Source organism: Trachypithecus francoisi, unplaced genomic scaffold, assembly GCF_009764315.1.
Source record: "Trachypithecus francoisi isolate TF-2019V2 unplaced genomic scaffold, Tfra_2.0 Lachesis_group1, whole genome shotgun sequence".
Lineage (NCBI taxonomy): Eukaryota > Metazoa > Chordata > Mammalia > Primates > Cercopithecidae > Trachypithecus > Trachypithecus francoisi.
The window spans coordinates 68,843,256-68,858,612 of record NW_022681454.1 but is presented as its reverse complement, the minus strand read 5'-3'; positions in this window follow the sequence as shown (position 1 = coordinate 68,858,612).

Below are 15,357 nucleotides of genomic sequence, written 5' to 3'. Positions count from 1 at the left end.
ATAAAATAAAATAAAATAAATATAAAGATACATGCTCTAATGAACTGTTGTTACTATTTCTAGGTTAAATAATCGTAAAGTTTTTACTGTATTAAAAAATTACAATTTATATAAAACTCACAACATTGGAGTCTATGGCACACTACTTTTGTTGATTCTCATCAAAAGGCCATTCATTCATTAATTCATATTCATTCAACAAATATGAAGTTTTGTTCTGTGCAATGTATTCCACTAGACATAAAGATACAACAGTGAACTACATAGCTGTGCTACTTAATTACATGACATTTCAAGTAGCTAATCAAAAAAACTATATTTTACAAATGTAGAACCTTGGGTTTATACTGTTAAACCCATGTGTTCAATCTCCAAATCGAATACATCCTTTCTTATAATTTTATTTTATTGGCACTCCTAGTTCTATTGAGCAGACCAGGCCAATTGAGTATATAATGCTAACAACAAAACTGTTATTTATTCTTCATTTTGTCCCTGAGTCCACTTCTCTATAAAGATATTCAGAACATTTGCTTATTTTTAACACATTTAGTCTATGCCCATACTTTATACTGCTATAGCCTTGCTTATTAATTTACCAAGAAGTTTTTACATAGATGTGTATCTGGTATACCTCTCTTCCTGCATTAAGACACAGTACCTACCTCTCCCAGAAAACACACTTCTTCAATCCCCTGACATCACATAAATAGCTATTTCTCTGTCCAAATAGGTAAAATCTACTTTGACTTATTTTTTCTCAACTTTTGTGGATATTTTCTTTACATTTTTTAATCTGCCTTCAAGAAATGACTTATGGTGTACTAATCAAGAAATAAGGCTTTTAAGGGAAAAAATAATTATAGGTAGTTATGGGAAAATTTATATCCAAATGTATCTTTTCACTTTTTTAACATATTTTTATTCACATGGGTCATTGATTGTCAACTTACCATATGAAATCTTAGCATATAAAAACTCTCTTAATCTTTATGTGTATATTTATTTTATTTTCCTATTGTATTCATTTCCGAATATGAGCTCCAATATAGTTACGGCTTCAGTTATTTTCTCGAGAAAAGTTTCCCATAATTCCTAATTCCATTTCGTATCCAATAGTCAAACCATTGGGGATGTATGTAGGAATCAAAATCATTTTCTGTGTATTCAGAGTTAAACTTATAATTGACGTTCTACGATTATTTTCATATCAGCTTCCTCTTTGCCAATACATTTTCATTTTTTCTATTTTGACTATTTGTTCTCATTCATGTTTGTATAATACTCAGCACCAACACTTGTCATTTCTTTATGTGTTTCACCTTATGTATAGCCATGTGTGAACATAGAATAAACAATGGATGTTCTACTTTACTAGACATATTTAATTCTAAAAATACAAGTACATTTCCACTTTCATAATTTGAATAGTTATATTATTTGCTCATTAAACCAAATTCTTATTTTAAAGATAATTTTAAGTAGTTGATAACTTGGTTATTAAAAAGACAGGAGAAAAATTAATAAATAATATTTTAAACTTACAGTGTTAGATTGTTCTGATAAAAAAAACTTACAAAGGTAGAGATTAAAAACAACATAATTATTTTCTTTCTCCTAACTTGAAGATTTTAAATTTGTGCTTATGATTATCCAAATATCGTGTCTAATATCCCTATAATGAATTTAAATTAATAAGTTATCTTTTATTGTTTTTGGTCACATTAATAAATACTGGAATAATAGGAAAAAATCATTAATCTCTTTGATTTACTTAATAAGATGTCAGCTATCTTATGATCCTCAGACTTTCTAGGTTATATTTTGGAAATTTACTTGTAAGTTCAGTCACTGCTTACAGAAAGGAGAAAGTATGAGACTTCGAGCCTGATTCCTCTTAAGAATAATGTTTAGGCCAGGCGGGGTGGCTCAAGCCTGTAATCCCAGCACTTTGGGAGGCCGAGACGGGCGGATCACGAGGTCAGGAGATTGAGACCATCCTGGCTAACACGGTGAAACCCCGTCTCTACTAAAAAATACAAAAAACTAGCCTGGCGAGGTGGCAGGCGCCTGTAGTCCCAGTTACTCGGGAGGCTGAGGCAGGAGAATGGCGTAGACCCGGGAGGCGGAGCTTGCAGTGAGCTGAGATCCGGCCACTGCACCACAGCCTAGGCCACAGAGCGAGACTCCGTCTCAAAAAAAAAAAAAATAAAAAATAAATAATGTTTAATATATTTTTAAAATAATAGAGAAGATGTAAACAAGAACATTATAATTTTTGAACAAAATAAATATTTCAACAAGATAGTGAAGATTAGCATTCATCCTTGGTTAGCTGAATACACCCTTCCTTTTTTATAGCAACACCATGGATAATTTTTAATTTGTAGATATAAAACAGTATCTACAATCTAAATGGAAAGATAAAGTGGTTAGCTTAGTGACATGAAACATTGACTATGGGTAACATTTCACGTCTATAATCTATAAATTATTCATCTGAAATTTACAATTATGAATGTAGTAATAATTGAACTTGAAAATAATCGCTAATTCTGTGTGTATGTTGTATGTATGCATTTATGCACATCCAAAATTGCACAAACCTGTGTACGAGAGTGTTCTGGTTCAAAACATTTCCTGAAGGAGATTAAGAGCACAACTGAAAGAAAGTAAAACAAAGTGGATATGGATCTTTACCCCAAGCTGGTAAAGGAAAAAAAGAATCTTGTCTTTGATTTTCAAGGTCTAGTGTGGAATCTACTATTAAAGTTCTCAAATATCTATTAGGTATTAGATCACAGTGAATAATTATGTATTAATTAAAAAATGCTATTTCCTGAATGGTTGTGTCCCCTTACAATGTATATGTTGAAATTCTAACCTCTAGCTGGTGATATTAGGAGACCAGGCTTTGAGGAAGTGATTAGGCCATGAAGGCAGAGCCCCTTCTAGTGGGATTAGTGCGCTTATACAAGAGGCCTAAAGGATCTTACTTGCTCCTTTTCACTATGTCAGGACACAGTGAGAAGGTCTCATTTCTGAACCAGGAAACAAATCCTAACCAGACATCTTGGTCATGCACTTCCCAGGCTTTCGAACTGTGAGAATATTAGCAAAAATGAAAGTTATGAAAACACATGGTAGTGCATAGAGGTACTCTTGGAAAAAATATATTAACATTATTTTCTGTTTATCATTTCATACTTTGTTATAATCATAGACAATATAAACATATGGACATCTTTCATAATATAACTTGACCATGCTGTGTAAAGTTATAGTAGTAAACTAATTTTATCATTAAAAAGTAAATCTAAGTTTAACTTTTTAAAAATTGATGTTATATGTAAATATATGGAAGTTTATAAACTTGCATGTATTTAGTACTTAAAATACAGTTTACACATGTCATTATGTACATGTTAGATTACTTGTTTGTGCAAAATAAAAAAACAAGTAATATTCTATTATTTTATAATAATGACAATTTAGTTTACAAATGAAAATTTTACAATACACATTCTGAACTACATAGGATCTTCTATCAACAATAATGCAAAATATGCTTATTATCTCATTAATCCTTAAGCTGATATATTAATATTTATTCAATCTCCTTCTTTTAGAAGTTCTTAAATTAAAGGTATATTACATTGTCAGCTGGGTGTGGTGGCTCATGCCTGTAATCCCAGCACTTTGGGAGGCCAAGGCAGGAGGATCACTTGAGGTTAGGAGTTCGAGACCAGCCTGGGCAACATGGTGAACCCCCATCTCTACTAAAAATACAAAAATTAACTGGGCGTGGTGGCACATGACTATAATCCCAGCTACTTGGGATCCCGGCTGAGGCTGGAGAATCGCTTGAACCCAGGAGATGAAGGTTGCAGTAAGCCAATATCGCACCACTGCACTCCACCCTGGGTGACAGAGCGACACTCTGTCTCAAAAAAAAAAAAAAAAAAAAAAAAAAAAAAGTAAAGTTTGAAAATGTGAATTGACTTACAAAGTCAAATAAAAATATTTTGATTATATATTAAAATCTTCAGTTAAAGGCATTTGAAGAAGATAGGGAATTAATTAAAAGAATTAGAAATATTTCAAAAGCAGGGTACTTTCAGAAATAAATTATTGTAATAGTCATAGATAATATTCTCTGATTTTTATGGTAATCATATAAGCAATTTGCTCGTATCCCTTTTAATTCTGTGTCTATACACTTTACTCCTCATGAAAATTTAAAATAGAGATCAAACCTGCTTTTATTAATAATGTGAATGAATGCTTTTCAAAATCACTACACCACACAAAAGTTATGAATGACTGACAAATAATCATGAATTTGACACCATTTTATTACACAAAAAATTTATAGTGTATTCTGAAATTGTTACCATGAAAAGTGATTTAGGGCCTTTTCAGGAAAAAATCTAATACTTAATGTACTTATGTCAGTTTTTAAAAATAATGAATAAATTGAACATTAATGAAATTACATAACTCATACCTAAATTGTCAATATTGGAAAACATTTTTAATGACTTAAGTACATATTTACTCTGTTTTTATACTAAAAAAAGTTTTCATTATCATGTTTTTATTAAAATAATTATTATATATTAAAATTAATGATTTTTATGACTTCAGTGTACTTCTTTTTTTTTTTCTTTTTTTTTATTATACTTTAAGTTCTAGGGTACATGTGCATAACGTGCAGGTTTCTTACATATGTATACTTGTGCCATGTTGGTGTGCTGCACCCATCAACTCGTCAGCACCCATCAATTCATCATTTATATCAGTATAACTCCCAATGCAATCCCTCCGGCCTCCCCCCTCCCCATGATAGGCCCCGATGTGTGATGTTCCCCTTCCCGAGTCCAACTGATCTCATTGTGCAGATCCCACCTATGAGTGAAAACATGTGGTGTTTGGTTTTCTGTTCTTGTGATAGTTTGCTAAGAATGATGGTTTCCAGCTGCATCCATGTCCCTACAAAGGACGCAAACTCATCCTTTTTGATGGCTGCATAGTATTCCATGGTGTATATGTGCCACATTTTCTTAATCCAGTCTGTCACAGATGGACATTTGGGTTGATTCCAAGTCTTTGCTATTGTGAATAGTGCCATAATAAACATACGCGTGCATGTGTCTTTATAGTAGCATGATTTATAATCCTTTGGGTATATACCAGTAGTGGGATGGCTGGGTCATATGGTACATCTAGTTCTAGATCCTTGAGGAATTGCCATACTCTTTTCCACAATGGTTGAACTAGTTTACAATCCCACCAACAGTGTAAAAGTGTTCCTATTTCTCCACATCCTCTCCAACACATTGAATACATATATAACCTTGGGCAGTATGGCCATTTTCATGATATTGATTCTTCCTATGCATGAGCATGGTATGTTCTTCCATTTGTTTGTGTCCTCTTTTATTTCACTGAGCAGTGGTTTGTAGTTCTCCTTGAAGAAGTCCTTTACATCCCTTGTAAGTTGGATTCCTAAGTATTTTATTCTCTTTGAAGCAATTGTGAATGGAAGTTCATTCATGATTTGGCTCTCTGTTTGTCTGTTACTGGTGTATAAGAATGCTTGTGATTTTTGCACATTAATTTTGTATCCTGAGACTTTGCTGAAGTTGCTTATCAGCTTAAGGAGATTTTGGGCTGAGACCATGGGGTTTTCTAAATATACAATCATGTCATCTGCAAACAGGGACAATTTTACTTCTTCTTTTCCTCACCGAATACCGTTGATTTCTTTCTCTTGCCTGATTGCCCTAGCCAGAACTTCCAACACTATGTTGAATAGGAGTGGTGAGAGAGGGCATCCCTGTCTTGTGCCAGTTTTCAAAGGGAATTTTTCCAGTTTTTGCCCATTCAGTATGATATTAGCTGTGGGTTTGTCATAAATAGCTCTTATGATTTTGAGGTACGTTCCATCAATACAGAATTTATTGAGCGTTTTTAGCATGAAGGGCTGTTGAATTTTGTCAAAGGCCTTTTCTGCATCTATTGAGATAATCATGTGGTTCATGTCTTTGGTTCTGTTTATATGCTGGATTACGTTTATTGATTTGCGAATGTTGAACCAGCCTTGCATCCCAGGGATGAAGCCCACTTGATCATGGTGGATAAGCTTTTTGATGTGCTGCTGAACCCGGTTTGCCAGTATTTTGTTGATGATTTTTGCATCAATTTTCATCAGGGATATTGGTGTAAAATTCTCTTTTTTTGTTGTGTCTCTGCCAGGCTTTGGTATCAGGATGATGTTGGCTTCATAAAATGAGTTAGGGAGGATTCCCTCTTTTTCTATTGATTGGAATAGTTTCAGAAGGAATGGTACCAGCTCCTCCTTGTACCTCTGGTAGAATTCAGCTGTGAATCCATCTGGTCCTGGACTTTTTTTGGTTGGTAGGCTATTAATTATTGCCTCAATTTCAGAGCCTGCTATTGGTCTATTCGAGGATTCAACTTCTTCCTGGTTTAGTCTTGGGAGAGTGTAGGTGTCCAGGAAATTATCCATTTCTTCTAGATTTTCTAGTTGATTTGTGTAGAGGTGTTTATAGTATTCTCTGATGGTAGTTTGTATTTCTGTGGGGTTGGTGGTGATATCCCCTTTATCATTTTTTATTGCCTCTATTTGATTTCTCTCTCTTTTCTTCTTTATTATTCTTGCTAGCGGTCTGTCAATTTTGTTGATCTTTCCAAAAAACCAACTCCTGGATTCATTGGTTTTTTGGAGGGCTTTTTGTGTCTCTATCTCCTTCAGTTCTGCTCTGATCTTAGTCATTTCTTGCCTTCTGCTAGCTTTCGAATGTGTTTGCTCTTGCCTCTCTAGTTCTTTTAATTGTGATGTTAGAGTGTCAATTTTAGATCTTTCCAGCTATCTCTTGTGGGCATTTAGTGCTATAAATTTCCCTCTACACACTGCTCTAAATGTGTCCCAGAGATTCGGGTATGTTGTATCTTTGTTCTCATTGGTTTCAAAGAACATCTTTATTTCTGCCTTTATTTCGTTATGTACCCAGTAGTCATTCAGGAGCAGGTTGTTCAGTTTCCATGTAGTTGAGCGGTTTTGATTGAGTTTCTTAGTCCTGAGTTCTAGTTTGATTGCACTGTGGTCTGAGAGACAGTCTGTTATAATTTCTGTTCTTTTCCATTTGCTGAGGAGTGCTTTACTTCCAATTATGTGGTCAATTTTGGAATAAGTGTGATGTGGTGCTCAGAATAATGTATATTCTGTTGATTTGGGGTGGAGAGTTCTATAGATGTCTATTAGGTCCGCTTGGTGCAGAGATGAGTTCAATTCCTGGATATCATTGTTAACTTTCTGTCTCCTTGATCTGTGTAATGTTGATAGTGGAGTGTTGAAGTCTCCCATTATCATTGTATGGGAGTCTAAGTCTCTTTGTAAGTGTCTAAGGACTTGCTTTATGAATCTGGGTGCTCCTGTATTGGGTGCATAGATATTTAGGATAGTTAGCTCTTTCTGTTGAATTGATCCCTTTACCATTATGTAATGACCTTCTTTGTCTCTTTTGATCTTTGATGGTTTAAAGTCTGTTTTATCAGAGACTAGGATTGCAACCCCTGCTTTTTTTTGTTCTCCATTTGCTTGGTAGATCTTCCTCCATCCCTTTATTTTGAGCCTATGTATGTCTCTGCATGTGAGATGGGTCTCCTGAATACAGCAGACTAATGGGTCTTGACTCTTTATCCAGTTTGCCAGTCTGTGTCTTTTCATTGGAGCATTTAGTCCATTTACATTTAAGGTTAATATTGTTATGTGTGACCTTGATCCAGCCATTATGATATTAACTGGTTATTTTGCTTGTTAGTTGATGCAGTTTCTTCCTAGCCTTGATGGTCTTTACATTTTGGCATGTTTTTGCAATGGGTGGTACTGGTTGTTCCTTTCCATGTTTATGGCTTCCTTCAGTGTCTCTTGTAAGGCAGGCCTGGTGGTGACAAAATCTCTAAGCATTTGCTTATCTGTAAAGGATTTTTTTTTTTTTTTTTTTTGAGGCGGAGTCTCGTTCTGTTGCCCGGACTGGAGTGCAGTGGCCAGATCTCAGCTCACTGCAAGCTCCGCCTCCCGGATTTATGCCATTCTCCTGCCTCAGCCTCCCGAGTACCTGGGACTATAGGCGCCCGCCACCTCGCCCGGCTAGTTTTTTTTTTTTTTTGTATTTTTAGTAGAGATGGGGTTTCACCGTGTTAGCCAGGATGGTCTCGATCTCCTGACCTCGTGATCCGCCCGTCTCGACCTCCCAAAGTGCTGGGATTACAGGTTTGAGCCACCGCGCCCGGCCAAGGATTTTCTTTCTCCTTCACTGATGAAACTTAGTTTGGCTGGATATGAAATTCTGGGTTTAAAATTCTTTTCTTTGATAATGTTGAATATTGCCCCCCACTCTCTTCTGGCTTGTACAGTTTCTGCCAGGAGATCTGCTGTTAGTCTGATGGGCTTCCCTTTGTGGGCAACCCGACCTTTCTCTCTGGCTGCCCTTAAGATTTTTTCCTTCATTTCAACTTTGGTGAATCTGGCAATTATGTGTCTTGGAGTTGCTCTTCTCAAGGAATATCTTTGTGGCATTCTCTGTATTTCCCGAATTTGAATGTTGGCCTGTCCTACTAGGTTGGGGAAGTTCTCCTGGATGATATCCTGAAGAGTGTTTTCCAACTTGGTTCCATTTTTCCCCCTCACTTTGAGGCACCCCAATCAGACGTAGATTTGGTCTTTTTACATAATCCCATACTTCTTGCAGCCTTTGTTCATTTCTTTTTCTTCTTTTTTCTTTTGGTTTCTCTTCTCGCTTCATTTCATTCATTTGATCCTCAATCACTGATACTCTTTCTTCCAGTTGATCGAGTCGGTTACTGAAGCTTGTGGATTTGTCACGTATTTCTCGTGTCATGGTTTTCATCTCTGTCATTTCGTTTATGACCTTCTCTGCACTAATTAGTCTAGCTGTCAATTCTTCCACTCTTTTTTCAAGATTTTTAATTTCTTAGTGCTGGATACGTAATTCCTCCCTTAGCTCTGAGAAGTTTGATGGACTGATGCCTTCTTCTCTCATCTCGTCAAAGTCATTCTCTGACCAACTTTGATCCGTTGCTGGGATGGGCTGCTCTCCTTTGCAGAGGGAGATGCGCTCTTAGTTTTTGAATTTCCAGCTTTTCTGCCCTGCTTTTTCCCCATCTTTGTGGTTTTATCTGCCTCTGGTTGTTGATGATGGTGACGTACTGATGGGGTTTTGGTATAGGTGTCCTTCCTGTTTGATAGTTTTCCTTCTAACAGTCAGGACCCTTATCTGTAGTTCTGTTGGAGATTGCTTGAGGTCCACTCCAGACCCTGTTTGCCTGGGTATGAGCAGCAGAGGTTGCAGAAGATAGAATATTGCTGAACACGAGTGTACCTGTCTGATTCTTACTTTGGAAGCTTCCTTTCAGGGGTGTACTCCACCCTGTGAGGTGTCAGGTGTCAGACTGCCCCTAGTGGGGGATGTCTCTCAGTTAGGCTACTCAGGGGTCAGGGACCCACTTGAGCAGGCAGTCTGTCCCTTCTCAAATCTCAACCTCCATGTTGGGAGATCCACTGCTCTCTTCAAAGCTGTCAGACAGAGTCGTTTGCATCTGCAAAGGTTTCTGCTGCTTTTGTTCTTGTTGTTGTTAACTGTGCCCTGTCGCCAGAGGTGGAGTCTACAGAGACAGGCAGGTTTCCTTGAGCCTTTGTGAGCTCCACCCAGTTCGAGCTTCCCAGCGGCTTTGATTACCCACTTAAGCCTCAGCAATGGCGGGCGCCCCTCCCCCAGCCTCGCTGACTTCAGTGTAGTTCTATTTTTTAAAATGGTAAAGAAGTGTATTAGTTTATATATATGGTGGTCTAGATTCATTGGATTAGAATTAAAACACTACTATCATCAGATTCTCTTTCAATAATCCTTGAAATAAGCCATGCAATGTTTTATAATTAAGACTTATCTATTTTCCAAAAAATTATGAATTATCAAGGTCTGAATTTATATCCATTTTAATATAGAATTAGCAGAAATATGCTTTATTAAGTATAATAAAATATTTTAACAACAGTTTTGACATTTAGTTGGTAATTTGATATAACAAAAAAGTAATCAAGAAATATATAAAAATAATTTCAAATTCCCAGAGAGATTTGGAAAGATCAATTACTCACAAAGGACAACAAAACCTATATTGAAGGAACAAATGGGAAATAAAACTATTTCATATTATATGTTAAAATCCTGCAAATTATTATAGTTATAAAATCACTAATGAGCATAGTATGATACACTGGTTACAATTAAAAGTTGAAGAGATACATTATATTTTATCTTTCTGGGGTTCAATTTCGATTTTTAAAACATGACTCAGAGGAGCAAAGTTTTTTTGCAATTTTGCTTTCTTGGTTGTCCTAAATAAATATCTTCTTTATTGTATACCTGAAATTTGCTTGCAGAGTAGATCTTAAGTGTTCTCATCACAAAAAATGGTGATTTTGTAAGGAGATGGATATGTTAATTAACTTGACTCTAGTAATCATTCACCATGTATATGCATATCAAAGTAGCATACCATATACCTTAAATATATATAATTTCCACTAAAAAAGAAAGAAAAAATGTTCAGAGATAGTTTATTCAAAGAAAAGTGTATTTATCAAGATATAAAATATGCAGATAAATATGTCCAAGAAATCTATAAACAAAGTGTTTACTCAAGCTAAAATGTATGACAAGTTAGTGCTTTACTTGGCTTAAATCAGAAAGCCTTAATAGATTTTAAGAAATCTTATTTTGAAAATAAAATGATTATATAACACAAATGCTTTAAGCCACTAGAATATTTTACATTATGTTTCAGTTGCAGATTTTTTTAAATGATAGTTTTATTGAGAAATAATTATCCCAACATAAAATCTATACTTTCAAATGTACAATTCAAAATATATTCAGAGTTGTGTAACCTTCATCACTTTATCACTATATAAAAAATTTAACACCTGAAAGAGAAACCCTATACTCATTAGTAGTTACTTCTAATTTCTCCCTGTACCCATGCCCCGTAAATCACTAGTCTACTTTCTGTTTCTATGGATTTTTCGATTGTGGACATTTAAATGTAATCATATAATGTGAGGCATTTTGTGCCTAGATTATTTCCCTTAGCATAACAACATAATTTTGTTTTAGTTTAATTTAGTTTTGGTATGGCTATGTTATAGCATGCATATTTCATTCATTTTAATAGATAGAATGTTCCATTGTATGGATATATGATGCTTTATGCATAAGTCAGTTTAAAGATATTTGTGTTACTTTCACTTTTTGACTATTACGAAGTGTGTATATTTTTCTTGGGTGTATGTCCAGCGGTAGAATTGCAGGGTCATATGGGAAATTTGTGATTAACTTTCATAGAATTTTCAGTTTTTCAAAGTGGCTGCATATTTCACAATCTAGCAGTGTATGATGGGTTCTATTTCTATCAATACTCGTCTACATTTTATTGTTTGTTTTATTTGTTTTAGCCATCCTAGTGTGTGTGAAGTGGTATTTCATTGTGATTTTCATAGCAATATTGAGTTCATTTTCATGGGCTAATGTGCCACTTGTTTGTCTTCTTTGGAATAATGTCTATTATTGACATTTAATTGGCAATTTTATTTAACAAAAAACTAAACAAATCATTTACCTTTCAGGTCATTTACCCAAAAATTGCTGTTGTTTAAGAATTACATACTTTGGAATTAAATACCTTTGAAAACATACCTTGTAAATATTTTATCACATGCTTTGAGCCATCTTTTGATTGTGTAGACTTTTCTTATAAAGCACAAAAGCTGTTTTTTTTTTTTTTTTTTTTTTTTTAATTTTGGTTATGCCTATTTACCTACTTTTATTTTGTCACTTGTACTTTTGATGGAATACCTAAAAAAAAAACATTGCTTAATTCAAAGTCATGAAGATTCACTTTTTTTAAAAAAGCGTTTTTTAGTCTTAACTCTTATACTCAGGTCAGTGTTTAACTTTCAGGTGATTTTTTTTATATTGTGTGATATACATTGCACATTTAGTCTTTTGCTTGTGAATACTAGATTGTCCCATGATGGTTTGTACAAGATTTGTGCACTGTGTATTAAAAAGTATCATATAAATAAATTGGAGAAAACAGAAATAAATGAAAAAACTCACAAGATTAATTAATTGGAAAAATTGATATCATTAAGATGGCAATACTTCTTTAATTGATCTACAAAGTTAAAGCAATTTCTACCAAACTCTCAGATATTTTTGCAGAAACTGATAAATTAGTCACAAATTAGGAAACTCAGGGAACATTGAATATCAAAAATTGATCAAATAACCCTTTAGTAAACAAAATTAGAGCACTCACACTTCCCCATTTCAGAAATTTCAGAATTTACCTTAGGGTTACACTAATGAGGATAGTATGGCACTGACATTTGGATGGATATATAGAATAATAGAATAGAATTACGATTTTGTTTCTTTTTAGGTCAGTTTTAGCACTAGATATCTTTGTATAGGTTATTCATATCTATTTTAGGTTACCTAACTTATTAGTATAAAATTGTTCATAAAAATACTGTATAACTTTTTTTATATCTGTGATGTCAGTAGTGATGCCTTCTGTTTTAATCCTGATTTTATTAATTTAAGTCTTCCTTTTTTCTTGATTAGTCCAGCTAAAGATTTATTAATTTTCTTGATTTTCCAAGAAATAAAATTTTATTGATTTTTTCCTATTATGTATTACTTTCTCTTTTATTTCCATGCTTGTATTTATACTTTCTTTTTTTCTTGCTTTTTTTTTTTTTCTAGTTTCTTAAGTAGGAAGAGTAGAAAGCCACATTTCTTATCATTTTAGCTCTATTCTTTAAGTTTTGGTGCACTGTGGTTGTATTCCCATTTATCTCAAAATATTTTTGAATTTTACTAGTGATTTCTTCTTTGACTCATTTGTTACTTAGCAGTATGTTAATTTGTACATTTTTATAAATGTATAAATGTCTATCTATAATTGATGTCCAATTATCATTTCACAGTTGTTCAAGAATATACTTCGTATAATGTTAATCCTTTACAATTTTTAATTTATTGTGGCCCTTTCTAATGATTTAACATATGGTCTATGGAGAATGTTTCCTGTGCCCATAAGTGAATGTTTATTTCTTTTTTATTGACTGAAACAAAATAAGCCCATTAAGTTTCATTTGTTTATATTGTATCTTAATCTATTTGTGTTGCTGTAAAAGAATATCTGAGACTGGGTAATTTACAAATAAAAGAGGTTTATTTTGCTCACAGTTATATAGGCTGTACAAGAAGGATGGTGATGGCATCTGAATCTGGTGAGAGACTCACGCTGTTTCTACTCATGGCAGAAGGTGAAAGGGAGCCAGTGTGTGCAAATCAAATGGCAAAAGATGAAGCAAGAGCAATAGAGTGGAGATGCCAGACTCTTTTTTAACAATTGGCTCTCAAGAGAACTAGCAGAATGAGAGCTCACTCATCCCCACCCCAAGGAAGGAATTAATCTATGAGAATCCAATCCTTCATAACTCGAACACATTCCATTAGGCCCCATTTCCAACCTCGAGGAATCAAATTTCAACATGAGGTTTGGGAAAACAAACATCCAAAATATAACATATTGCTTTTCAAATCTTGTTTTTCCTCTTTTCTTCTGCCTAGTAATTTTTTAAAGTGCATTATTTAAGCCTCTGTTATGGTTTGGCTGTGTTCTCACCCAAATCTCATCTTGAATTGTACCCCCATAATTTCCACATGTTGTGGGAGAGAGTTGGTGGGAGATAATTTGAATCATGGGAGGGGGTTCCCCCATATTGTTCTTGTGGTAGTGAATAAGTCTCACGAGATCTGATGGTTTTATCAGGGGTTTCTGCTTTTGCGTCTTCCTCACTTGCCGCTGCCATGTAAGAAGTGTCTTTTACCTCCCGCTATGTTCCTGAGGCCTCCCCAGACATGTGGAACTTTAAATCCAATTAACCTCTTTTTCTTCTGAGTCTCAGATATGTCTTTATTAGTAGTGTGAAAACGGATTAATACAGCGTCCAACTATTACTGTCAAAATGTTTATTTCTCCGATCAATTCTGTCAGTTTTTGCTTCATGTATTGTAAGCTACTGGTGCTAGGTGCATATATGTTCATAATTTTAAATTATAAAATCCTAGTGAATAGACCCCTTGTGATTTGACATGTTCATCATTTTAAATTTCCTTCTTGGTCTCTGAAACGATAAAACAGTGTTTTTCTTAAATGTTACCTTTTTTCCTGATATCACCATTATTTCTCCATCTCTCTTTTTTTATGTTCCACGGTCTATGGTTTTTCAGTTCTTTCATTTTTAACCTATTGAATCTAAAGTTTGTCTCTAGTAGAAAACATATACTTGGATTATGTTTTTATTTTTTCTGATTTTTCTAATCCTTATCTTTCAATTGAAATGTTTAATTCAATTACATTTAACATAACTATTATTTTGCTATTTGGTTTTTGTATGTCTGATGTATTTTGGAGTGTTATTCCTCCATTACTTCTTTTTCTTGTTTTAATCAAATTTTTCTAAAATACCATTTTAACTTCCTTCTTCTTTTTTTTTTTTTCCTACATTTTTGTGAGATATTTATTAGTGGCTTTCCTGATAATTAAAATTACCAACTTAGTTTAATCCAATTTCAATTAACACCAACTTAATTTCAAATTATACAAAAAATTGCAGTACTATATAGCTCTATTTCCTCTTCTATCACATCATTGTTACGTGAATTATATATTTATGCATTATCAACCCTTCGACTTAGTTTTTATACTTACTACTTTATTATTTTTTAATACAAATAGCAAGAGAAATTAGTTACAAACAAAAATGCATTAATGCAGTCTTTTATATTTATCTGTGTAATTATACTTACCAATGCTGTTTATGTCTTCATAAAAATTTGAGTTATAGTCTACTGTCCTTTCATTTCAGGAAAAACTGTTTTTAGTATTTCTTGTAGGATGTGTCTTCTAGTGATAGAATCTCTGGGTTTTGTTTATATGGAAATCTTTCTCTTTCTCTCTCTCTCTCTCTCTCCTGTGTGTGTGTGTTATTTTTAAGGATAGTTTCAATGAATGAAGAATTACTGGTTGACAGTCTTTCATCATATGGAATATATCATCCACTGCATTAAAAAACTGACTTCTGTGGTTTCTAAAGAAAATTTAACTGATGATCTAATTGATAATCTCTTTTACATGATGAGTTGCTTTTTCTCGTACTCTGTTGAAGTTTTCCTT